The sequence below is a fragment of the Ixodes scapularis genome, unplaced genomic scaffold (genome assembly GCF_016920785.2).
Source record: "Ixodes scapularis isolate PalLabHiFi unplaced genomic scaffold, ASM1692078v2 PGA_scaffold7__128_contigs__length_106722199, whole genome shotgun sequence".
Classification (NCBI taxonomy): Eukaryota; Metazoa; Arthropoda; class Arachnida; order Ixodida; family Ixodidae; genus Ixodes; species Ixodes scapularis.
In genome coordinates this window covers 58,311,272-58,338,896 of record NW_024609882.1, presented here as the reverse complement: position 1 = coordinate 58,338,896, position 27,625 = coordinate 58,311,272, and the positions used below count along the sequence as shown (strand labels likewise).

Here is a 27,625-nt window from a genome sequence, read left to right as displayed (position 1 = left end):
AAATCGGTGACTTTTTCTACGCATACACTCAATGGCCGGTGAGCTTTTCTCCGCGTCCGCAGCTTTTGAGGTGAGCTTTTCTCCGGTGAGCTTTCCTCCGGGATTCGTCCTCCGCACAGCTGGCGATTCATGCTTCTGGCGATCTTTCTTGAATCACCTCCCAGGAGCCAAATAAGTGACAGACTCCTTTCTGTTTAATACGATGCTGTGGCACTTGAATACCTTTTGCATTCGGTAAATTACTTTACGAAGTGCGAGGCCAGCACGACAAGCGTACCAGCCTCCCGAGTCGGCTGCTCCTCGTTCTGATAACAAGTGCACGCCTTGCCAGGGGGAGGAGTGGCGCTGCGTATGCGCGGCGAATAAAGTCCCTCGATGTTTTTTCACTGCGTCTTACAAGTACCGTCATTCTTTGCCGCGCCGACATCTGTTTCTATTGGAGGAGAGCGATGTCACGTGATTTCCGGAATCGTCGCCACTTCCGTCCGCCATTTGCTTCCAAGCTGCTCGGCTGCTCCGTCCGCTCGCGTGTTTCGTGATACTCGCCGACGACTTTAGCTCGACGTCCTGGTATATCTGGACCGTAATGAGGCAAGTGAAGTAGTAAGCGTTTGTGTTAGATGACGGGGTGTTGCGCTTTTGGGTGCAGCCAGGTTTCTGGTAGTGGAAAAAAGTTGTTCGCCGTTCCGCTTCGGAAAGCCGATCTGAAGAGGCAGAAGGCATGGCTCCACATGATTGGGAGGAAAAACTTCGTCCCTGCCAGAAGCAACAAGCTTTGTGAAATGAGCATTTCTGGGCTAGTTACCTCTTCCACACACGTTTACATAGGTACACATGCAATGTTTTTCCTGACGCGCCTGACTGCCGAACTCGGTCTCAGCTGAAACGCGGCCTCGGTGCTCTGCCGTTTTAGCCCGTTGTTTTTCACTCGAAAAGCCGGTTGTTCGCCGGCAAAGTTTTTCGCGTAGTCTGAGTTTTTAAGGGACACGATATGAATAGATGGAGCCGCCGATTGGCCGCTTCAGCTGTGGGTGTCTCGCAGTGAACCTCTAGGGAAAACGAAAAGCTACTACCGAGGACAACATGAGCCGAAAACGCCTTTCATGTTTCTTTGGCTTACCACCTGTTTTTGAGAGAGCTGTGGTCCGAACTAGGAATAGAAAGCGAAGTTGAGGAATAATGGAGCTTGTGGGAGTCGCAGAAAAAGGTTGGATCGGGTGTTCCAGCTCGTACTGTCCGCGCGCGTGGAGGGCGTACAATGCGCGGCACTGTTAGCGCGAACAGAGCATCGGTGTCTCTACGTATTTTACTTCCATGGAGTGTTGCTTTGCGCCAAATTTTACCGCTTAGGTTAGCGTCCCAAATTAGCCCTTTCCACCGCGCTAGCAGTTTTGATGACGAATGTTTTATTCCGATAGAGAAAAAAGTGGCGATCACTCTTCTGTACTAACAGTGTGACGCTCTCTACCTCCAAACAAAGTCGAATTTTTTAGTGTTCTCAGTGCACTGTCCCGTGAATTGCAAGTTAGCCCTGTTCATTCTCGACAGGACCATTTTTCACCGGATCAGTTTGAACCTCGGATCTGGCAGAGCCGTGGCATCAAAAAACTTAAACCAGACGCTGTCACAGCAACTTTAGCCATAGGCTGCCAAAGCCAGTTCGATGACCACCGCGAGAAAGGGAAATGGGAAACATCCAAGGTAAGTTGACACAGTCAGAGATCGTGAATCTGCAGTCACTTGGTTGCTAGATTTGGTATTAAAATGCTACCTATTTTAAGCAGGGGAGCCAATGTAGGAGGAAGACAGCATCCAGACGCTTCCATCTCTGGATTCAACTGCTGCTCTCACAGGTGTCGTATTTCCTCCTTCACAGATTATTGAGAATATGCTTGTCCAAGGTGATGAATTAATGCAAGTAGCATTGAACTGCATACTGACATAGTTTACAATTTCAGCACAAGCCTTGCCCTCGCACACAGAGGCACAATCCAGCAAAGTGCAAAACTACAACCAGCAGTCTGTGTCCCAGGCGGGCCCTCCAGTTGGTGAGTCACACGCAATTCCAGCATTTAGTAGCCGGGCACATGCAGCGACATGCAGTCACAATCATCCTTAACTCGAGCGTGTGCCAGGTATACTCTGAGCTAATTCTTCTGTTCCTTCTTTTTCGGCTTGTACTTGCCCATCTCAAATGTGGTATGTGCTTTCTTGAGCATTCCTGCAACAATTGACTATTCTGCCATGCGTATATGTGCAGTATGTACCGAGGACATCATAAACAAGTATTGGAATTTATGTCAGCATGCTCTTCTGTGCTTTGGGTAAGTGTTGATTTGCACCATACATGCGTCCCTGCCAGGGGCGGATGCAGGAATTTCCTGAGGGGGTTGGGGTCAGCATATCATACGTTTAGGAACCCCCTCCCCCTCGTTTCACGTCCTAAATTTTACACATGCAAAAATCAAGAGGGGGGTCAGGACATCCGGACCCCCCCTCTAAATCCGCCCCTGGTCTCTGCTGTAATGAACAGCGTGAGTGGAATTTAACTGCCTGCTGATGAAATTCGCGGCTTCAGCACGAGCCTTGCCCATACTCACAGTCGCCCACTCCAGCGAGATGCAAAGCTGTGACAGAGAGTTTGTGCCCATGCGGATGCTGCAGTTGGTGAGTAACATGATGGCCAGACACAAATGCTGCATGAAATTGTTAGTGCGAGTACAACTGCGGCACTCTTTGCATTTTACTTTGAATTAGTAAATGCTGGCACCAAATAAGAGGGTGCAACTTTGTGCCCGATATGAACATTTTTCATCCCTTGTTTGCATTAACAGTGTCGCACTATGTTAGGTCAGAACCATCCTTAACACCAGTGGGGTGAGGCGTACGGAATTCATGCCATAAACCGATCTCACCAGCCAGTTTGACTACGCGCCACCGCTGTCGCAATGCATTGACGGAACTTCAGTCTTTCTGCACGTGCCCGAAACACTGGAACTCTGCGCGTGAGACAGCACAAGCCGTTTTGGGCACCACCGCCTACCTATTGTGAACTAAAGTTATGGCGGCTTCATGCATGCGCCGAACGCTTGGTGAGGTCGGTCTATTGGTGGCAGGACGACAACAATTTCTTTCTTTTTGTCTCTATTGGTCCCTCTCAAAACAAATGCCTTTCTGTGACCATTGACTACTCTGCCATACAAATGTCTGCTGCATGCACCATATTGTAGGGTTTCATTTTGTGCCTTCAAAATTTAAAGGTTCACTGCAAGTCTCGGTACAAAAATCGAACATTGCAGGCTCCATCCTAATAGGAACTGTTGGTCAGCGCTCTGTGCTTAAACAAAGTAAGTCAATGCCAAAGGGTGCAATATTGGTTTTGCATGAAATTACAGACAGAACATATAAGATCTTTATGCCCATTCTCGATTAATGCTGCAGGGAGCAGCTCCCTCCACAATTATGAGCATTCCTTATAAAAGTACAAATGACAGCCATGTGTAGACGTGAACGACAGGACTGACGCTGGCTGTTCTGTTTGCTCGACACTCAGGAGCGGTTCCCTCATTCCTGGCAGCAGGCTTCTCCGTCCAGCCATGTACACCGCAGGGGACGACTGCATCAAAGGGAGAGACGTTTCCCTGATTGAATGACAGCCATGTGTAGAAGTGAACGACAGGACTGATGCTGGCTGTGCTCTTTGCTCGCTACTCAGGTGCGGTTCCCTCATCCCTGGCAGCAGGCTCCTTCATCCAGCCGTGTACACCGCAGGGGACGACTGCCTCGAAGGGTAAGACATTTCCCTGAACGAATGACAGTCGTGTGTAGAGGTGAACGACAGGACTGACGCTGGCTGTGCTCTTTGCTCGCTACTCAGAAGCGGTTCCCTCATTCCTGGCAGCAGGCTCCTTCTTCCAGCCAGGCACACCGCAGGGGACGAGTGCCTCGAAGGGTAAGGCATTTCCCTGAACGAATGACAGTCGTGTGTAGAAGTGAACGGTAGGACTGATGCTGGCTGTGCTCTTTGCTTGCTACTCAGGTGCGGTTCCCTCATTCCTGGCAGCAGGCTCCTCCGTCCAGTCATGTACACCTCCCCTGGGTCCAATAGGTCAATTCCTGGTGCTCCCCTTCTTCGTCATCGGTTGCCCAGATCCCTCGCCAGAAAGTAATCACCTGATCAACATCAATGTTCTCGTCCATCTCCTTCTGGTCTTCGTCAAGTTTCCGGCAGAAGGCAGACCGATTGAGCTCGAACAGCTTGTTCGTTTTCCGATACTCAATCCGGTTTGCCGCAGTGATCGGTTTTTTGTGAAAGACTGCCCTTTCCTCTTTGATCTGGTCCTCAAGCTTCTTCAACTGGTCCCTGTTGTTAGAGTGGTACTGGTTGGCGTTGCAAATTCGTTTTAATGCTCTCGAGGGAGCCTTTCATTTCATTTCATTTCATTTATTTTTCCCTCAGGGCCCGAGGGCATTACAGAGGGGAGTGGGTTACATAATATAAAGTAAATCTAAGATATGCACATGAAACAGAACGAGAAAAATAACAATAGGTTAGTCAAATTCTGGAATATAAATATTGGCAATACAGTTTTTAAACGCCACACCATCGGAAATCGATACCGCAGAGGCTGGAAGGTGGTTCCAGTCAAGAGTGGTGCGAGGTATGAACGAACTATGAAAAGATGTAGTTTTACACGAGGGTACGTCCATTTTATGTTGATGATCGAGACGTGACGAGATGTAAGGTGCAGGCGTTAGTAACCTTTCACGTAGGAAAGGGTTATGATGGTATAGCTTGTGATACAGGCATAAGCGAAAAATTTTTCTGCGCAAAGCAAGCGTTGGCAGTTTTAGGCCCAATTTCATTGATGTTACGCTAGCGATGCGGTGATAATTAGTGAGGATGTAGCGAGCAGAACGGTTTTGGACCGCTTCAACTGCAAGGGTTAGGACGTCAGTACCGGGGTCCCAGATGGAGGAGGCATAATTCAGTTTTGAGTGAACGAGTGTTTTGTAGAGAAGTAATTTTAGCGACACAGGAACTGTTGAAAAATTCCGTTTTAGGAATCCGAGCATGCGGTTAGCATTATTTGTTATGTATTGGATATGAGAATCCCAAGAGAGAGTGGATGAGATATGAACGCCTAAATATTTATAACATGAAACGTGCTCTAAAGAAACATTGTAAAAAAAGTAGCGAGGAGTGTCATTTTGGACACGGGAAATTCTCATTACTTTGCATTTGTTAACGTTAAGCTGCATATTCCACATGTTACACCATTCTAACACACTGTTAATGTCTGACTGAAGAGAAATGACATCTAAATTATTAGTTACTTCACGGTATATTACACAGTCGTCGGCGAATAAGCTGATTGAGGACGAGACACTGGCGGGTAGGTCATTTATAAATATAAGAAAAAGCAGAGGTCCCAACACAGAACCTTGGGGAACCCCGGATGTTACAGAAGATAAAGACGATGAAGTGTCATTTACAAAAACAAATTGGGACCGGTTAGTTAAAAATGCATGAATCCAGGAAAGTACGTTAGCGTCGATATTAAGTTTGCTTAATTTGTGAAGTAGAAGCCTATGTGAAACCTTATCAAAGGCTTTCGAAAAGTCCAGGAAAATACAGTCGGCCTTCGAACTACGATCACGAATGCGATGAAGATCATGTGTGAAAGTTAGTAAGTGTGTTTCACATGAAAAGGACTTACGAAACCCGTGTTGCGCGGGAGAAAAGAAGTTGTTCGATTCTAAAAAATTAACAAGATGTGAGAAGATTATATGTTCTAAAATTTTGCATGAAATACTTGTTAGAGATATCGGACGCTAATTGAGAGGAATATGCTTACCACCAGTCTTATGCACAGGCACAACCTTTCACAGGCACAACCTTTCCCACCTTCCAGTCGCCGGGTAGAACACCAACACTAAGAGATTGCTCGAAGAGTTTAAATAGTATAATGGACGAATATTCCTTGGTGTTTTTTAGGAACTTCGAGTTTATATCATCAATTCCTGCAGAACAAGACATTTTTAGATTATCGACTAGGTGAATAATGCCGGCAACGTCGAATATAATCGGAAGCATGGGTGAAAAATCATTTTGCAAAAGCAGTGGCACAGTCGATGAATGGTCATGGGAAAATGAGGCGACAAATGTAGAATTTAAAATAGACGCACAGTCACTAAGCGACACTGGTTCACCAACGTCGCTAAAAAAAGATACCGAGGGTTTTTTATTGCAATTGACTACATTCCAGAACTGCCTAGGGTTATTAGTAAGCATGGATGGCAGAGTTACAGAAAAGAAATGAGCCTTCGCGTTCTGAACTGCCATTTTGTAGATATTAGAAGCATTGTAATAATCGGACCATTTAATGTCATTATTTGAAAACTTAGCGGTTCTAAACTTCCTCTTTTTCTTGTTAGAAAGCCTTTTTAGCGCAACGTTAAACCAAGGCGCTTTTGAAGATACGGAGAGATTTCGTAACGGTATGAACTTGTTAGTGAGACGCACTACTTCCGATTTAAATAATTGACAGTTTTCGTCAACAGAACGCTCAGAAAAGCACAATAAGAAAGAATCAAGAAACACACAAAGTTCATTATTGATAGCCGCGTAGTCACCTTTACCATAGTCACGTATTCGCTTGAGACTCGTAGGCGAGCTTCCAGCAGGAACATTAAGGAAGAAAGGTATTATAGAATGATCACTGAGACCTTCCATGTTGCTGATGGAAGAAATTAAAGTAGGTGATGTTGTTAGTACTAGATCCAAGATGTTGGATGCGGTTGGAGTGCTTCTGGTAGGAAGAGAAACTAGCTGGGTAAAACTGAAATCATTGCAAAGGTTTATGAACTCGGCTGCGTCAGTCGAAAACGGGTGACAATGGGTATGTAAATCATTCCACACAATATTCGGATAATTGAAGTCGCCAAGAAGGACGATAGGAACGGAAGGAAAGCGGACCAGTATGGAGTTGATTGCATCATGAAGGTTGTTCACAAAAGAATTATAACAGGAAGGTGCTCGGTAACATACACCTAACACAAGTTTTTGATGATTCAAACACAAGCAAATGAACAAGATTTCTAAATCGCTAGTCAAGCGTAAACAAAACGATTCAATGTGAGCGGCAACTGCGATTAATACACCTCCTCCAGTTCTATCACCCCTATCACAACGATAAATGTTGAAGCGCTTTTCGCAACAAAATATTTCAGAATTCTTTACCCTGGAGGAAAGCCAAGTCTCAGTTAAAATCACGATGTCAGCGCAGCAGGAATCAATGACAGAGCACAGATTATCTCGGTGACGTATGACACTTCTTATATTAGTAAAAACTACGGACACCTGTTTTGCACCGTGGCATGAACCATCCCCCCTCACGACCTGCTATGATGATGTAGATGCCCGCGAATTGTTAGAAGAGACTGGCGCTGTATCTTCTGCCGCACGCGCCTTAGCGCCATTACTCAGCTCGAAGATAGTATCATTTGAAGAGTTATACATGTAGCACTGCCTGTTAATAAATAGTTTATTATACCGCAACTGAAATACGCATTTTTTTGTTTTCCCAAATTCGATTAGTTTCCTTCTGGCAAGACGCGTTGCTGGTGAAAAGTCTTCACTCAGGTACGTGGCGCTTCCTTTTAGTTTGAACCGTGAGAAAAATATTTTATCCTTGTCTTTAAATGAAGAAAACTTTACTATTACTGGCCGACATTTATTAGCGACGAAGGGCCCAATTCGGTGCGCGCGTTCAATGCAGTCGGGAGGAGCCTGAGTATCAAGGATATGGGAGACAATGTCAAGCACTTTTTTTTCACTTTCAGCCCAAGTTTCTGATTGAACGTCTGGAATTCCGTAGATAACTAAATTATTTCGGCGCGACCGATCTTCCAGATCATCAAGCCGATTGGCGAAGTTAGTGCTTTCAGCAAGACACTGCTTCGCGCGAATTTCATTGTTGGCAAGCTCAAGTGCGGATACTTTTGTTTCAACAAGAGAAAGTCTAGTTCCAACAGCGTTAATTTTTGCTTCAATGACGTGCTGGTTTTCTTTTATCTCTTTTACAGTATTAATTAAACTTTTCTGCCCTTGCTCCGCCCTCAAAGAACGGTCATTCAAATCTTGCATCATCTTAAACATTTCTGCGAACTGCTTGGCTTGGGATTCTGTCATAGGGCCGGGGTTAGTCTCTACATCGCCAGAAAGAATTAGTAGCAGTTTTAAAACGCCAATACACTCTACAAGCAGTTCAGAACAAACACTGGGGCATGGAAACGAAAAATAAAAGACATTGTTGGTTTTCTTAGCATGTAATGACGGAATAGAACCAACCTGCACAATGATGTAGACAAGGTTAGACGACGTCATTCTCCGACTGTTTCCATGCCCACTGACGGAACTGTAGGTGCTTCCCGGTCTTGTAGGAAAACCGTCCATGATTGATGATGTCGATGCGGCGGCTTGCGCGAACGGCACCAGGACTAGCTGCGGCCACTCGGCGGAAACATTGAAAGTGCCGCCGCCAGAGCGTGTCAGGTTAAAAAACGCCCCTTGCGTTATCGCCGATGGTGCGGTGAAGGCTCGAGGGTATGACGATGGTCCTGTCCACGAGATAGTCAGGGAAGCCAGGATCTGCACAACGATGTAGACAGTGTTAGACGACGTCATTCTCCGACTGTTTCCATGCCTTGTTCTGTTTGACTGGTGATAATTTGCAGCTGTTGACTAAGCTCCTTTATCTTTATTTTAATGGCCTCCTTCCAGTTCAACTTCCTTTTGTCACCTCCTCATATGTCAGCTGGCAAGCGCAGATCAAATCATTCAGCTCTGCTAGAACATTCACCTTCTTTTCCAACTCAATCCCGATGACCTGATAGTTTACTTCCTGACCGTCTACCTTTCTTGTTCTCTTTCGGTCAGTTTGGTGATTAAGGGCCAGCTCAATGTTACTGGCCAGCAGATTCTTTATATTGGTGTACAGTTGGCTGTTTGTTATGGTCGCTGGCAACGGCCATTCTCTTTCTTCGGCCACCTGACCACTGCCCGATTGAGTAGGCTGTTGCTAATTTTTGCACTGGGTACGCTTGTTTTTCATCGTTGTCGACGTTACATTCTGGTTATGCTTCCGATTATACTTGATTGTTATTTTTGGCCACCAACCATTGGGCATCCGTCCATGTGGTCCTTTATTTCGCTCGATCACCAGGGCCAACCATCTTTCTGGTGTTGTCTCCCTGTCGGCTCGCCTCACAATCGCTGCAAAAGCCACTTCTCTGTCACTGAAACTTCTCATCATCATCGCCATTCAGGTCGGTTGGTGGTCATCGCCGGTTGGATTGGCACTTTTGTTATCATCGGCAATGGCTGCTGGGGTTCGTGCTGAATGCGTCAGTGGCCGTTGCACTCGCGAGACGTCGTTGATTTCGGAGGAGTTTTCAGTTTCAACGCTCGGAGAATTTTTATTTAGCGTTTCCGTCCCTGTTTGGCAGTGACACGGTCGTTGGTTTTTCGATAAACACCAGAAATGCAGTATCTCGGCACTCAAAAAATTGGAAACACAACCACCATGGACATCTTTATCTCTTTGAAGTGCTAATAGGAGAAAGGGAGGACACACTTATGTGAAGAGAAAGACGAGGACTTGATCGCATGCAAGAAAAGCATTCATGGCGTCTTCTCTATTGTAAGAGTGCTGGTAGAGTGGGTTGGAGGGGTATGGTGTGCTCATTTTCTGCTTTGGCATAGTAAGCTGGAAGTGATGCTGTGGGTGCTCTTCTTCACACTTCCTGGATCACTAAAATGGAGCGAAGTAGGCAATGAGCACACCTCCCCTTCTAGCCTACCCTAGTAGCTGTTTCTTTTTGTGTTATCCTTTATTTTAAGCATATTCTCCTAATCTCCTGTGGGGTGACTTGTTCGACTGCAACATTGATTGCTTCCTAAAAAGATCTTGAATAAAAAAAATCAAAAAAATCTGCGTTGTCTTATCCAAGACACTTTCTTCATATCTTCACTACCATGAATACACAAACTGCATACATATCATAACATCTGGCAGTTCAATTAAATTGCAACAAAGTTGGGCTCTTCCCATATTTACTATTTATGTGCTTTGCATTTGCGTGAACCCAATTACATTATTTATATTTTACTGCACTGCTCATGAGTTTCAGTACTTGTCTTTTGAGATATACAGTATATATAATCGCACGACAAGAGCTGAAATAAACAAAAATGTCTGCACAATGCATGTGCTTCGTGTTGTGTTGTCCTTCCTTCCCCCCAGTCTCGGAGGTTTTGTCTAAAAAAATATCTACGTGGATGTTACAGTGGAAGCTAGGCAGAAAAAAGTAGACAGAGACATTAAACACGTTCATAACGAATTCCTTGAACGCGATGTAATAAAATTTGTCTTGGATTCACCGTTTAATGTGGCAAAATAATAGAAGTTGTATGCAACATTTCTTCACTGCACACTGAAGGAATAGCTATCCAGCAATCAAAAACAGCGAAAGTTGCCAGCTAGAATCCTTCACAGAGTTATTTGAGACCAAACACGGCTCCGTAGTAGAGGTTCGAGGACGAGATTGCCCGTTATCGCATGTAGGGATAACACGTGCGATGGTGTAACTTCACCCGAAATATTGTTTGGATCTCGCACCGATCTCGCACGTCCAAACTCGCCAAGGTCACTACTTTGCACGACGTTTGTTTTCCATCCAAACACTGCTACTAGTATTTATAACAAAATGCCTGTTGAAGTCATGTAGATACACCCCAAAATAATGAGTTCCAGACGCGTTTGCGTCTACACCGTGCACACGTTTGCGTAGCATTACCAACGCTCGCCACGAGGGAGAGAGGTTGCAAACAAAATAGAGTTCTCACAATAGCTTAACCATGCGGCTCTATAGACGACGGAATGAAATCTCCACAAGGTATTTGTCTTTATTACAAATATAAATAGTTTATTGTAACGCAGGCGCGCACATATCTAGCATCGCCGAGAGCAATGCTCGCGAAAGCTCTCGCTGCGGTATGATAGGGACTACGGCAAAATATTGATATATATATGTGCTTTTGCGGAAATAACAGCTTACCTTCGATTCACGTAAGTAACCCGATGATATCCAAATTAATTTCACGCGCTGGAAATTACCAAAACAAGGAAGACTACGCTACTGCTAACCACATAACAACACAGCGGAACCGCCCTCCCGTCTGACGTTAGGAAGCGAATGGCGGCGCTAGAGAGGGAGAGGAGAAAATTTTTTAGGGAAAGAGGAATCGTAGATGGAAAGAAGGAAAGTTGTCGCTACCTGTAAAAACGAAAAATTATCCAGGGACGTTAGCGGCGAAACTTCTGCCCGCACAGCCATATAGACAGCTCCATGAGAACTTTTCTGGGATGGCAGATTATTCTGAGCCGATCGGTAGGCACGTGGAAAAATCGACAAAGCTAAAAAAAAAAAACAAGCTTGATTTTTTTTTTTTTATGCCGATGCAGGTTAATTAAGTAAGCTAGCGAGTCCTCAAAGGTAGATTTTTATTAAAACAGTATGTCGGAATGTTTAAAGATGTAAATCATTTTTCACGTGGAAGATAATACTTTTTAACGAACACTTTTTAAATTCATAACAAGCAACTGAGGCGTACTCTAACTGCACTTAGTTAACACGATGCGATAAACTCAGCTGGAGGTTCCACTTCTTTTTTACACGGCATGCGTCATTCGAATTCTAGGTAAATGGGACATAGAGTACATACAAGAGGAAACAAATTTGTACTTAATCCTGCTGACACTAGGAGGATCAGGGCCATCTCATGCACCTAATTTTAAATTGAATGTGTACTCCCAAACGTCTGCGATATTTCCCAAGCGCGATTGGACACTATCTCACAATAAATAAACTCTATGAGCCCAAATAAACCCACTAAATTCAAATCACTTTAAACATATGTGTGCAGAAATAAATAAATAAATAAATATATATATATATATATATATATATATATATATATCAGACGAATAGCAGCAGCGATTAGGGGACCATTTTCAGGTCCCAGACCTTATTGTCAGCAGTGGTACTGTGTTTGTGGCCGGCACTGCACCATCAACTTCTCTTTTATTTCCAGGTTTGGATATTCATTTTCTTTCTTTTTATTTCTAGGTTTAATATTGATCCCTTCCAGGTCTAACTGATGCATGCCCCACAAAACAACACAAATGACCGTGCCGTTTTTTTGTTTTTGTTTTCTTGTTTTCTTTCTTTCTTTTTTTTTTTGAGACAGCACTTTAGTTTGCGCGTGTGTCTTTCGTCTATTGTGCGCTATCTTCCAGGTCACCTCTGCCCGCCCGGACACAAAGTCAACCTGCGTCCCCTCTCAAGAAGCTACAACCGTCATCCCACCGTCCTTGAAACTTGGCTTCGACGGTCAAGCTTCTTCACCCGGATACGAACTGCCCTACGCTTCCCTTTCACGAAAGCTCCAACCGTCACCTTGCCGAAATTTGGACCCGACCGTAGAGACCTTTTCATTTCAGTAGTTGCTTGACCGGCGGGTAGAGGGCGCTGGCGCACTCGCCGCCATCTTGGAATTCAAAACATATAATTAGATTTATAATGTTGGCTAGGTGGCGCAAGCCACCGCCCGATTCACAGGGTTTAGCCAGATCCATCCATCCATCCATCCATCCATTAGGTTGCTTCAATTTGGTCGGTTTCGGTTTCAACGTGCACGCGATTGTGATGCTGTTTCATGCCACTTTCGATTATTTTGCGATATAAATTTTTTTCTTGTAGCACACAGCGAATGAAACAATGGTACTGAGCCACTTGGCAAACCACGAAGTGGTTTGGAGCCTAAATTGCGATCTTTTTTTACGAACACTATATGCGTCTGATTCCGTCCATCGTTAATTTTGGCCAGGTTCGGCGGTGAAACAACTGCGCTGATGCACAGGGAAAAGTACCATTGTCCACGGCCGTACCCGCGGGCACTAATTTCCAGAAGAAAAAAAATAAATAAAGAGTAGGACAAGCTCCGCCTGCAGCGTGCGCTCGTTGCCTTCCGCCGTGCTTTGGCTGTGCGTGCACCGAGTGGTACGGAAGGTAGATATATATAGCTCGCGCTCCAAGTCAGAGCTGCTACTGCTAACCTTATATTCCAACAGACTATATTGCATGAGTGCTTAGTGAAAAAGCAGGTCGACAACATGATTAACAATCTGCTGAATCACCAAGAACAGATGAACTGACAAGTTTACTGTTCGATATTTGGTTTCCGTACACCAACCTTTTTTAACTGCGAGACTGGAAACGTCTTTTATAATGACTACAAAAGTTTCATATAATCACGTAGATAATATAAAAAGTGATATTGTCTCGACCGGTTTTATTTAAGGAAATTAAGCGCTCGAGAAATATTTTGATACACAAGCGTAGGCTGACTAGAAAATTTCTTTAACTAAAGTACTCATTAACAGCATTTCAAAATATTGGCCTTATAAAATAAACTTTTTGTTATATGGATATTTGCTTACGACGTTCTCAAGGTATGAGAATGGTGAGGTAAGTGAATGCCAGACTTCAAATAAAGTCTAATATTCATCTTCCGTAATATTTGCCGATCGAAATTTAAGAGCGCAAAAGAAATGATCTCCGATAAGTTTGGCTGAAGTCGAACGCCAGGCGCCACCCAATGAACGAAAGCTGTTCACTGATTCCAAACGATGCGCTTTGCACATTTTGACGTCGCCATCTACTGAAAGTAACTCCCTATTCGAAGTCGACAACCGGCTGCACTCGGGTGATTTTCATGCTGAAGGATTCTTTTCGGCGTTACATATTGTGAATCATAGGCACTATCAAGCTGTCCGTGACAGTTTCTTACGCGGGGAGTCCAAATATTTGTGCTGAAATAAATTAATTGAATCTGCATGGTTATATTAAAAAAATGACTTAAGCAATTTAAAGACTATGGACATGGAAACAAGCACGATATACAATTCCGTGGAATTCATAAATAAACCGATAAAGCGAATGCTTATATCGCACACGTGATTAAGAACGTAAAACATATATAGGTGTGATATTGCGAAGAAACAAGTTGCCTAATGTTAAGGTACCGGTATTTCTAGCATAAAAAGTAATTCAAACTAAACGTTTATTCCCGCGTCTTGTCCACAAGTTCTCTAGTGTAATCAAAAGAAACTGTTTTCGAATTGTAACTACAAAACACCATGCTTTCGAGAAAAACACGTGGCTAATTACGCTGGGTGTTTTTGTTTCCTTCCTTGACACCAATGCGCACTCATATATATAATAACATTGGGCTTCCTATTGCAAATGTTCCGCCCTTATTAGTAACCAAACCTCAGTTCTCATAAGATATTGGTATTTGAACCCTCGAGTCTCTCTTCAAGTCATATATGTATTCAATGTGCGCAAGTGCTAACGCTGATTCCTGTATCCCGCACGCCGACGGTAAAAAAAAATATTCAAAACGTAACACGAAATTAACTACAGAAGATGCGCGCATAATCATGTAATGGAATTGCATGGTAAGTATAAGTATCTGACGACACTTTACAGAGTAAGGCAAGAGACGCGGCGAAACGCGACGAAAAACACGAATTCAACGCATCCGCCAAGGCGCGGACGGGAGAGCGGAGCAACCAAGTTGAAGCAACCTAATGGCGGCCGCATCACGTGATTCCAAGATGGCAGCCCCCATGCGGCGGAGGGTGAAAAGGTCTTATTAGAAACAAACCGGAGCGCCCCTAGCGGGCGCCACCGGCGCCGCGCATGCGCGATGGGGGTGTGGGCAAGAATCTCGCCGTCGCCCATAAACAAACCATTGAAATGCGATGTTATCGGCGTTTGTGTGAGTCCCCCTGCCCTTTTTCGCGTTCGAATTGCTGATTCTACGTCTTCCTGGCAATGTCTGACTACTTCAGCGGCCTCAGCGAAATTAACAAGGCTCGTTACACCGCAAAATTCCGCGTCAATAATGTAACATACGGCGATTCATTTTGCGTGGACGCCGCAGAATGTACGCTAAAGCCTGATTCGCATGATGAGATTTCGCTCGCAATTTTCAGTCGCAACGTCGCTCGGGCTGCAAAAGCGTGAACCGTAGCTGAGATGGTCGACGTCGATATTGAAAATCTAAAGCAGAATCGGACCATGCCAATCAGGCCTAACAAGTCGGTGATGGTCACTGGTAACAATGATCAACATCTCCTTGTATCTACTGCTTACATCGAGCCTGCTTACCAACTTTCAAATTTAAGTACTTTGAGGCGTGTACTTACTCCTTATCGCAAGTACCAGGCCAACATTAGGCCTACGGGCCGGCGTCGTCTAAGAGAGCAGACGACAAGCAGAAACGTTTGAAAGAGCAGACGACAGTTTGAACGATCAGGCGGCCGTTTGAAATTGAAGGCGCACTGAACGTAGTCCGCAGGTGGTCCGCACAACTTGACGGTTTTCTGGCGTTCATGTTGGAACAAAACAAATAAATCGGATGACCACAAGTATCCGTGAATTCAACCCAAAGTGCTTCCCGCCCAAGCAATCGTTGTCCGACGGCGTCTGCTTTTCCCTTTTCACGGCACATATCCATATTCTCGGACGAACCGAGCACGTGAAAACTGACCTTCAAACCTTTCTCGACACTTTTGGTACGGCCCCAGTCGCAGAGTTTTGACGAGAAGGTAGGTTTTCGTCTCGTTTCTTTCAAAACAACGCAGGAATACACGTCCGGCATGGGGACTTCTGCCCACAGCTCCAGACCGGAAGTGCGACCGACGCGCCACCACCGCGCCGTGACGTAACAGAGATGAGTTCGTGTATAAACGTTTGCCCATCTGGGAACTCTTCCTACGCTTTGGAAACTCCCACCGTCCTCCCGCCATTTTTGAAACTTGGCCCGCGTTCATCTGTAAGTTCTTCCTGACGAAGGCCGTACTCCGGCCGAAACGTCGAAGAATAAATCATCTGTTGTTGCTGTTTTCACCAAGGTTTTTTTTCTTTTCAGTTATATACGCCTTCGGCCTCCCGCCAACATGCCCGTTGTATATATATATATATCGTGAAAAGGAGGTAAATTTAAAGCGCATTTATTGGATGACGTTTCGAGCGGGAACCGCTGTTTATCAGGTCCTAATGTTATATACGTACAACCCGCCGCCCGTCAGGTTTTGTTGCTTGAGTTCCTATACAGTGTTGTTGCACCATACCAAAATTTCTCATTTTTCTTGTGATTTAAGCATTTTTGTTCATGTTACATTCGCACACTACGAAAATCGCAATAAGCTTTCACGGTAATAACATAAGGTGGCATGTACCTAGGCAATTTACTTTCGAGTGCATTGCTCTCGGTTTGAAAAAAAAAGTTTAAAGAAATTTTTTTTCCAAATAAAAGTAAGTAATAAAGCGATAGAAAAATATCACATACACTATCTTTCTGATATGGGGCCCACAATTTTAAAATAGAACAAAGTTTATCAAGTTTAAGGTTTAAAGCTATATATTATAGTAAAATATATAAGGAAAAAAATGCCAGAGGCACGTAAGACTGATGACGTGTAGGAATGCGAATGAATGTTTACACCCTGCGCATTCTTACAAACAGCACGCCATGTCTTTCTTTTTCAGACGGTGCTCTGTCGGTGACATCGTTCTCTCCCACTGCGCATGCGCGGTGCGCCCGCCGGCTCCACGGCTTCCGTGACTATGCATCTGATTGCTGTGCTTCTTAAGCTTTCAGTTTTATTTGTGAGGCCAGACCGCTTTGAAGTTAAAGGGGCACTGACACATCAAAATCATATTTTTTATTATTATCCGAAACGGTCGAAAACGATGCCGGGACATTACCCTCAAAATTTGAAATTTGGGAATTCAGTATTCGTGAAGTAAAAAAACAATTTCCAAATGCCGAATTCGAAGTTCCCGCGCGATCGGCGCCGGTGCCTTGACGTCAAAAATTGCGGAGACCTGAGAGTCCCCTTTCCTGTCACCACTCCCTGCTGTTGCCATGGCGACCCAAAGCGAGGAGGAAAGGAGCGAGCGCCGGCTAGCGCCGGCGTTGCGGCGGACCGGTTTTGAGCGGTGTCGCCTGTTTTCCGTTGAAGGATACAAATCCAGGAGACGGCACCACAACGAACTCCCGATTTTTGGTATTTCAAAAAGAAGGGCCGTAGTGCGTTCGCAATTGCTTTAAAAAACATGTTTTAGGATTGCCGTCATTAAATGTTATAAAGATGCCGCCTACAAAGCTTCTAAATTTCCTGATTTTTGACGTCACCGATCAAAAGAAGCGAGGAGGCCAGAGGCGGGAAAATCAAACGCCAAAAATAAAAAGGCGCGCGGGCGCGCGGGAAAATTTTTTTTCGCGATGCGGTTTTTTTTGCGTGTCTATGGCTGCAACTTGCATCGTTTTAGACAATAAAAATAAATACGACCTTTGGGGTGTCAGTGCCCCTTTAAGCGGCCCGCCAGCTTCTGTGACGAGGCATCTGCGTTGCTGTGCTTTTTTTGTGTTTATTTTTTCAGAGGCGCGTCCGCATTGACCTCGAACAACCTGCAATCAGAAACCTACACATGGGATCGGCGGCTGCTGACTGTTGTGGGTTTCTCCACAAACACGCGTCTTTGAAGAACAATGCGGTGCCGTCGCTGTTCGCGTTCCGTCCGCCGGCAGCTCCAGCACGATCGGCCGGCCGCAGCAGGTCGCGTGCACATAAAGGCACCTTAGCTTTAACAACTTAGACCACTTGTGAATACATCTGTCCATCTATCTCCCATTATTTCTTTTTCTCTCGGTCGGCGAGCAAGAACAAAATACAGTCAGGCTGCGCCGGCACTGACCGCGTCATATTTATAGCAGTCTGACTCGGTTTTCGGCCGTCAAATTTATAAATACAAACTAAAACTTACTACATTTGGTGCATATTAACAAAGAGAAGCGGTAAAAAAGAAAATGTGCAATTTACCTTCTATATTGCAACTCCACGTGCGACTGAACCGACATTGTGGGTGCGTCGGCTCAGGAGCACGGCACGAGTCCTAGGTCATGCCGACGACGCGCCACTAATATCAGTGTTGCCAAGCTGCTTCAGCCCGTAGTTTCGGTTTCGCCGTGCCGCCGGAACGATACTTGGATTCGCGGTATCTACAAAACTATGCACACTACCGACAAACAAATTATATTTCGTGATTCAGGGTCGCCGACGCGACAAATTTCGAGTAACATGTGACATGGCTAGGTTACTCGTTACCTACTTCCCAGATGTAAAAAAAAAGGACACTTAATTTTTTTTGTATGTTTTAGGCGCCACGTAATACACACTATCGCAGTCATCTCACGCACCCTTAAATGCTTCTTCTCTTTTCCATGCGTAAACACTTCTAAATTTAGAAAAAGAAAAACTCCGTCCTCGCATTTGTTCCAATCAACGGAGTAAAACGTTTTAATTCATAAATGGAAAGTAACGCAGAAGTAACGCGCGTTAAATTTTATCGGTAACGGTGAAACGTTCCTTCTATTTATTTAAAGACTTGAGCGTGTTGGTGATCTACATTGACTTAAAACGAAAGAAACACACAAGAGGACGAAACAGACGACACAGCTTTCGACTTGCAACTACAGATTTACTGGGGCGGCTCGCCGCTCAGAACTCGACTTGGGGAGGCGACGGGGAAAGGGGGGAGGGGGATGAGGGGAGGTGTAAGAAACACAGGGAGACCGTTGCGGGGGCGAACACAGCGGGCGGTCGGGATTGTGGTCCACGGCGTGGTCTGGTCCGTGTCGCCTCTCCCGTGGATGACATCTCGCGTCTCTTCGTGCCGTCGGGGGCACGGCGGAGAGCGAGGGAAGGGGGGGGGGGGGGGGGGGGGGTCATCGGAATTCTTTGGGAAGGCGCAAGACGAACCAGAGCACCAGAGGGTCAAGCGAGAACAGAAGGCGAGAAGAAGTAAGAACAGAGGGCGACTTTCCGGGGTTGTTTTTGTTTGCCACTGTTTTTCCAAACCTTTAAGCTCTAGTGCGCGTGGGCTGGGGGGCTCCCCACCCTCGCAGGAAGCTAATGTCTCTCTCCGAGAGGGAAAGGGAAGGGCTGGAAAGGTTTGTTGTCGCCGACTTGATGCTTGCGGATTCTATTATTTCTCTTCCGAATCGAGATCGGTGTCCCCCTATGATTTTTGCTTGGGTAAAATAAAGTGTGCAAGATGAACATTTTTTTTTTTTTTTTTTTGCTTGGACAACAACCGGATGCACGGAACCCTCGGGCGGGCTCGTGATCTCCCTCGCGTGTTCACGAAGACGGTCGTTGATACATCGGCCCGTCTGACCGATGTACTCCGTTCCGCACGAAAGAGGGATCGTGTACACTTTCTCTCGCGCGCAGGGACGGAAGCACTGGGCGTGCTTTTTTTTTAGTGCAGGAGGGCGGAGGTTCGGGATTGTTGACGCGCTTGCACATTCCACCCAATTTGAATCTGCAGGTGAAAAGAACCCTGGTGTCGAATCCGCGTGCAGCGAACTCAAACGATGGGATATGTTGTGCACGTAGGGAATGCATGCAGGGCGAGAGGAGAAAGATCTGGGTGGGGGATTGCGGGGGTGGCTCCCGGACTGCACGATCAACCTTTTGATGTTGTTTGCAACCAGATCCGCGGGGTAGCCTGCCCCCTGAAGCCTAGCCGTTTGGCGCGAGAGACTCTCCTTGATAAGGTGGAGACATGACTTTTTACAGGAGGAGGAGAGAAGAGATTTGACGATGCCAGATTTTACTGTTTTCACTAGCCATCATTCGAAAACAGTAAAATCCGGCATCGCCAAATCTCTTCTCTCCTCCTCCTGTAAAAAGTCCTGTCCCCACCTTATCAAGTTGATTGTGCAGTCCGGGAGCCGCCCCCGCAATCCCCCACCCAGATCTTTCTCCTCTCGCCCTGCATGCATTCCCTACGTGCACAACTCATCCCATTGTTTGAGTGCGCTTGCACGCAAATTCGACACCAGGGTTCTCTTCACCTGCAGATTCAAATTGGGTGGAATGTGCAAGCGCGTCAAGAATCCCGAACCTCCGCCCTCTGCACTAAAAAACACGCCCAGTGCTTCCGCCCCTGCGCGCGAGAGAAAGTGTACACGACCCCTCTTTCGTGCGGAGCGGAGATCACGCGAGGGAGATCACGAGCCCGCCCGAGGATTCCGTGCATCCGGTTGTTGTCCACGCAAAAAAAAAAATGTTCATCTTGCACACCCCCTTTCATTCAAACAAAAATCATAGGGCGACACCGATCTCGATTCGGAAGAGAAGTAATAGAATCCGTAAGCATCCAGTCGGCGACAACAAACCTTTCCAGCCCTTTCCTCTCCCTCTCGGAGAGAGAGATTAGCTTCCTGCGAGGGTGGGGAGCCCCCCAGCCCACGCGCACTAGAGCTTAAAGGGGTTATTAGACGTCAAAAATAAAATATGAGATAAATATACTGCTAGGATCCATTGTATGTTCCTATAATCCTGCTAAATTTGTTTTGAAAATGGTGTAATATTTTCGTAGATAAATCGATTTATATGCGGGCCCCTCGGAGGGGCAGATCCGGGCGGAACTGGAGGTTGGCTACGTAGGCAGGTTCCAGCGCGGTGTCTCCTTGGACGCACTCACAGACTTGGCTCTCTTGGCGTATCGAGCCTCAGCTTCCTCGTTTACCTTCCACGTTTCGAGCATGCGGTCCGTGACGATTACGTCTACGGCATCGCTCGCCTTGTCGAAGTGCTCGACTTTGATCGCAGCAGCGATGAGAGTGATTGCTATCAAGAGATGTTGGAAGCTGTTCATTTTGACTGCGACCCACTGGCGGCCAGCTCCAGCAGCGACGAGTTACGGACGAACTTGCCATGGTCACCGTCGGCCGGGAATATCTCGCAGGCGCATGCAGGGCGGAAGGTCATCGGGCTGGAGGCGAGAGCGAGAATAGCTTTCGGGTTACCGAGTTGTGTGAGCGGTTTTGATCGTACCGAGACGAGGAGAGCTTGAGCGATCATGGGGGCGCCTAGAATGAGAGAGTGTTCATGGTCACGCGGTTTACGGACAGCATGGTGTGACTAACTTGGGCAGTGTTGCCTGGTCGTCAGGTGAAAATGATAAAAATTTGTAAATTGAATATTGCTGTCACCAGAGCTCTAAAAATCGCGTAACTCGGTGCATATACTAAGTAGCCTATGAGCATTCCATTTCAAGAATAATCTAACTGTTTAATTTTCGTGTCATAACCGCTTTAAAGGTTTGGAAAAACAGTCGCAAACAAAAACAACCCCGGAAAGTCGCCCTCTGTTCTTACTTCTTCTCGCCTTCTGTTCTCGCTTGACCCTCTGGTACTCTGGTTCGTCTTGCGCCTTCCACAAGGAATTCCGATGACCCCCCCCCCCCCCCCCCCTTCCCCCGCTCTCCGCCGCGCCCCCGACGGCACGAAGCGACGCGAGGTGTCATCTACGAGAGAGGCGACACGGACCAGACCACACCGTGGACCAGACTCCCGACCGCCCGCTGTGTTCGACCCCGCAACGGTCTCCCTGTGTTTCTTACGCCTCCCCTCATCCCCCTCCCCCCTTTCCCCATCGCCTCCCCAAGTCGAGCTCTGAGCGGCGAGCCGCCCCAATAAGTTTGTAGTTGCAAGTCGAAAGCTGTGTCGTCTGCTTCGTGCTCTTGTGTGTTTGTTTCGTTTTAAGTCAACGTTCCTTCTATTTTAACGTAATGGAGGACGGTTATCGCTAATTTTGTTTGCAGGTAACGCGTATAATATTTCGTTATTTTTTTTTTTCGGTAACGCCTACAACACTGCTGGCACCTCAAGAGAGGCGCGGCGTGGCGCTTCTTACGTTCGCGCTTCTTTGCCTAGCGGATAGTCGTTCGGCGTTTTTAATAAGTAACACTGCCGTCCGATTGACTGCGGAGCAATAAATGGTGTTCTTCTTTCGTCTCACATTGGCTTCCTTAAGGAGTCAGTGACTAAACTCAGTCCCATTTTAAGTCCGATCGCATCCGACGCGGCGATCCCGTGGAGCCAGGCCGCGATCCGGCGCTTTTTACAGTGAAGCTGTTTATGGCTAGGGTTCCGTGCATTTTTGATGTGCGCCAACAAAAACTCAGGCCACGTCTACGCTCGCACCGCCCTCTCTTTGTCGTCGTTCCAAGTGCTTGCGTGCCTAGTTTCCTTTCCTTCCCCGGGGTGGCGGTCCAGTCGCGCGTGTCTACTTTCCGCCTGACGGCGGTCCCGTTGCGCGTGTCTAGTTTCCTCCGGCTCCTCCGGGCGGCGATAGTCCTCAACATGTGTGTGCATACCTTTCGACACGAAGACACCGATCAAGACAATAAGTGTGTTTGTACCTTTGTTCAATATTTTGTCACGTCTGTTTAGTGTACTAAACAGCTTCGCTAGTTATCCACCTTCACGGACTGGAATGGCTCATGATTTTTGCTCGTGCGACTCGCTTAGACACTGACAACAAACTCAGAAAGACAACGAAACCCGTGACGACGGCGCTGCTTCATTTTACTTCGGTCGAATCGTAGGTACGACTGCAGTCAGACTTAAGGTGAAACGGAGTATCGACCACCGTAGACCGCGGCGTTCGGCTCAGCCAGTTCCACGGAAAGGTGCGCACGCGGTCGTATTGTTGAGTCGGAGCTCGTCAGGCAGATGTCACGACAGGGCTGGCCCTTGCACCCCGGGGGCCCGTTTTAAGCCGTCACTGTCAACATTCGAACCATCCCTCCTATGTTTGCGCGTCCTTTCTTTTTTAGTAGAAAGGTACCACTCGCTCGGCTTTGCTATTTCGCCTCGCGTAATGGATCTGTGCAGTCATCTCTACGAAACGCAATATTTCATTTTAAATGGCACGGATCTGCCGCACGTGCCCCAGATGGCTGAGTAGACGACATTTGTAGTATCGTACACAAAGTGGTGGGTCTGGCTCGTGCACGCAATCCATCCCGTGGGCCGTGGCGACGGCATCGACCCGCATGTGGTGTGGGTAAGAGATAAGATAAACACGGCACGACATCAGCGCAGCGCAATTTCCCAACTGTGTAGTCGCAGCTTCCAGCAAACAAAGGAGATGCTGTCAACCAAGTGAAAACAATTTAAAAAAAAATAACTATAGGTAAACAAGGCTCGAGCCTTTGGATTATTAGAAGGGTTCAATTGCACGCGTTTATTCATTCATCCAGCGTATCTTCCGACTGCAGTCATCATAAAGGGCTGTTTATACTCCGACGTTAAGTGCAGTGAACGCAGCGTAGTGCAGAACGCGCTCCTTTCATTGGCCGGCAACCAGAAACTCGATATCTGTGACCAATCAGTATCTTTGCGCGCTGCGCTACGCCACGCCCGTCGACGTTACGTCAGAGTATAAACGTACCTTAAGCGTCAAGGCAGCAGATACGAATGTCAGCTTCCCCCTTTTCTGACGAAGCAGATATCTCTAGTGTATCAAGGTTGTGATAGAGGCCGTAATACAGTTTTACCGGCAGTGCGTTAAAAGGTACTGTGCGTTACCTGCATCGCGTTCCCCTTTTTCCATAACGGGGTAACGTACTCGTTACATTGGACAAAACTGTAACGAATAACGTACTTACGTCACTATGTTGAGTAATGGGTAAACTAGTTAAGTTACTTGTTACGTCCTCTTCCATAGACTTAAAAAATTATACCCTTAAATTTTTCTTTGTGTATCTTTTCTCAAGGTTATAAGCATTTTTGCACTCATCCTAGATACCTTCAAAATAATAACCGCAAGAAAACGATCAGGTAATTATGTTACGTTTCCGAATGGACACAATGTTCCTCGAAATATAGCGCTTAAACAAAGTGGTAACGTGAAAACAGTAAAACATCTAAATTCATAAATAAGAAGTAACGCAAAAGTAACTGTCGTTACTCTTTTATCGGTGACAACAACTCCAACGCGTTCCTTTTATCTTGAGGTTACGTAGGTCGGTAACGCGTTCTTTTTATCTGATCATGCGTAATAACTTATTTCGTAAGTGTTTTGGTGACGCTGGCAACACTAGACGAACATGGGAAAACTAGTGAGAGAGTAAACAAGGGGATACATTAAAGAAATCTGAAAAACACGGAAAATAATCTTTATTTCAGCAATTAATTTATATAAAGAATAAGAACATCCCGCCCAGTCTCAAAACAGTCTCCATGTCCTTCACAGCCTCTATTTCCCGCATGCTATACATAAACAAAGAGAAAACGGCACAAAGCTTGCACTGTGCGAGGCTGACAATAAGCTAGCGACCCGACGTTAACTATAAAGCCCCTTGATAAATTTCACGCCTTATGTTTCTAATGCCCTGGTCCCACTAGAGCGACGAACATAAACAACGGACACCGACAAAACCTCAAGCACCTGCACCATGTATGCGAAAGTACCTTTGGCAGCCTTGCAATGACTCGAGCTACTTCACGAGCACGGAGAGTCTACCAGTGTACCAACCCTTTAAGGTATATATTGAAGTTTTTCGCTGCGCAGGTCCGGTGGGGGCTTCTAGGTGTCTGTTGTTTCTAGCTCCGCCTTCAGCGCGAGCTCGCTGGCTTCCGCAGTGCTTTGGTTGCGCATGCCTGCGCTTTCACAGTTGTGTTAGCAAGGGCAGAAAGCTCGCGCAGAGCTTCTAGTCTCAGCTTAATGGTGAACGGAGTATTAGCGCCGAGATGTTTCGGTGGCGCCCTCTTATTGTTTCCATCCGTGACGTCACGACTGGGATTCGCCTCGCCGTGACGTCACCGGTTGTTATCCTGGCTACTTGCCGTCAGGTGCGACGACGAGTTCGTTGGTGTGTTTAAAAAGCACAGTGGAAGCTAGGAGCCATCGCAGTCCGAAACTAACACCGTCAAAGTTGACAATCTGACAATGCACATATGCCCATGGTTTGGCCAATCGTGGAAAGCTGACCGCAGCGACGCTTCTGGTCGCGCACATAGCCGTTGTCGCATAAAGAAGAAAGCAAGGTTTGCGCATAGCTCATACGTGCGAACTAGTTCTTACAAGATTTTGTTTTCAGGGCAAGAAACAATGCTTTTGACATTCGATACTTGTGCATCTTCACAAAAAAGAACATATACAGTAACCAGGTATGCCAAATTTTCAAAACATTTTAGGCCCAATATAAAAAAAAAAATTCCCGAAATTTTGGAGAAATTTGAAAATGTATCTCAGCAGAAGTAATCCAGCAATCATTTGAAAGATACGAACGAAGATAAAAACGGCAAGTGTGTATCGGCAGTTTTTGCATTAGTCCTATTATCTTATAATATCGTTTTAATGTCGATGCGCACTTTGTCAATTTAACAAATATTTTAATAAGTATCTGGCAATAGCAATATACTACATTCGTCATACTAAATTCCGTATTGGGATTACGGTATTAGATAAATCGCACCTACCGTTGGTCAATTATGATGTTATATTACACAAAAGTATGTATACATGTATACTCGCAGTAGCGGAGATTCAGTTGTGTGTTATAATAGTCCCATGGCCTTCGTTGACCAAGGTTTTCTTGGCAACACTACACATTACACGAACCAATATCAAACAGCTCTAAGTTATCACTCCACCGTTTCAAAGTTTCCGAAACTTTATTTTGGTATATTTTTTTAAAATTATAGCCCTACTTATTCACGATTCATGCTGAACAGCCGAACAGTGCTCATTTGATGTGTGCTATATGGGCAATGAAGACATTTTGATAATCGATAGAGGCAGCAGACAACCACACCCCTTGTGTTTCCCCCGAATTTTTCTCTCGCTTCGTCACTTCGCCGTGTCTTTTTCTTAATGAACTAATGAATACAATGTGGTAAAGTGTGTTTAATCCTCCAGCCAAACTGTCGATGAAATGGCGCGCTATATGTTTTTTCGTGGAATCTGCTTAATAGGGTCGTAAATAGCGCGAACTGAAACACGGAAGAAATAAGAAACACGTACAACAAGGACAGGCGCTACTTACATATTTTATTGAAGAAGCATTTACCCAGACAGTCTGTCGTTCACCACACCGATAACGAGCCATAAAGCGATAACATCTTTACAATCTTATATGAAGAAATCGAAAAAAACATTTCCGTATTCGGCAGAAATATAGACGGCATGCTCACACAGTCCTCACCCCGTTTCATATGAAGAAACCTTCAACGGTTTATGCCTCCAATTTTTTTAATGCGAAACCATTCTTTAGCTAATTCACCCATTTTTCGCGACACGGTATCTGTCTTCGAGTACGCAATGCGTAGGCGCGGCGCGCGTATGCACCTCGCGTTTGCGGAGACAGCGATGAGGCGCGCCGCCTAGGCATACGCAGATCACTCCGCATACGCAGGCGCCGCGCGTATGCAAACGCCGTCCTAGAGGTCGTCCTTGAGGTTGTCCGAGAGGTCATTCCAGACGTCGTCTTTGAGGTCGCCCTTTAGGACGTCGGCCTACACGTCGTTCTTGAGATGTCGCCCTAGAGATCGTCCTTGAGGACGCCCGGGATGCCGTTGCAGAGGTCGTCCTAGACGTCGTCCTTGACGTCATTTTCCAAGACGTCGTCTTCATCGTCGTCATAGACGTCGTCCTAGAAATTGTCATAGAGGTCGGCCTATAGGTCGTCCTAAAGTTCGTTCTCGACGTCAACCTACACGTCGTTCTTGAGATCGCCCTAGAGGTCGTCCTAGGCATCGTCGTTGAGGACGTCCTCTAGGACGTCGCTCTCGATGTAATCCTAGCAAGGAGATAAACCCGTGCCGCGAATGTACGGAGCGGTAGTACGCACATGTTCACACTTGCGCGCAAGCTACGAAGCAATCAGTCATGACTGCGGCGCATGCAGATAAACCCGCGCCGCGCATACACAGAGCGGTAGCACGCACACACTCACATTTGCGCCCAAACTACGAAGAAATTATTCGTTTGCGTTGAACTAGTTGGTACGTGGTCAATGATGGTAGTGAAACAGGTTGTAGATTAAACGATTACACACATAATGGACAAGACTCACTCACAAGGCTGCAATGATGGTGGGGAAGCAGCTTGAGCATTAAACGATTACACAAAAACAGAATAATAAACAATTGCATACAGACGAAGCAATCACTGAATTTTAATGTGGCGCGCTGTAGTCGCACTGGCGTCAATGATTGCGTCGTAAGCAATTATTACAATCAAGTGTTTAGTGAGATTTTGCGTTGTCATATTCATCACATTGAACTGCGTCGTGAGTCTCACGACGAATGCTACCGCAATTCATTGACAATCAACAATACTGGTTTCGGCAGCCAATGTTTATGTATTATTTTTACAAACTTTGTCGAATATAAAGCGCTTCGCAACCGCAACGTTTAAAATTCTCCGCGAGATTCCCCCTCAAATGCTACGTACAGCGAGCCTGAGCTCTTGCTCCCTATTGTTAAAACAACATCCCGTCTGTCCGATATAAACATGGCCACAGCTGAAGGGAATTTCGTAGATCACCTCTGTAGCAGATACAGTATACCTAGTAATATGTTGGTTTTTTTTTTTTTTTGTAACAGAGGACTTGTTTTTTTTTC

The 27,625-nt window shown here is 46.0% G+C and overlaps 1 pseudogene; it reads left to right on the top strand.

The window, feature by feature from the left end:
• Positions 1-620: 620 nt before the first annotated feature.
• On the top strand, positions 621-3,620 carry LOC115310217 (annotated as a pseudogene).
• Positions 3,621-27,625: the final 24,005 nt, after the last annotated feature.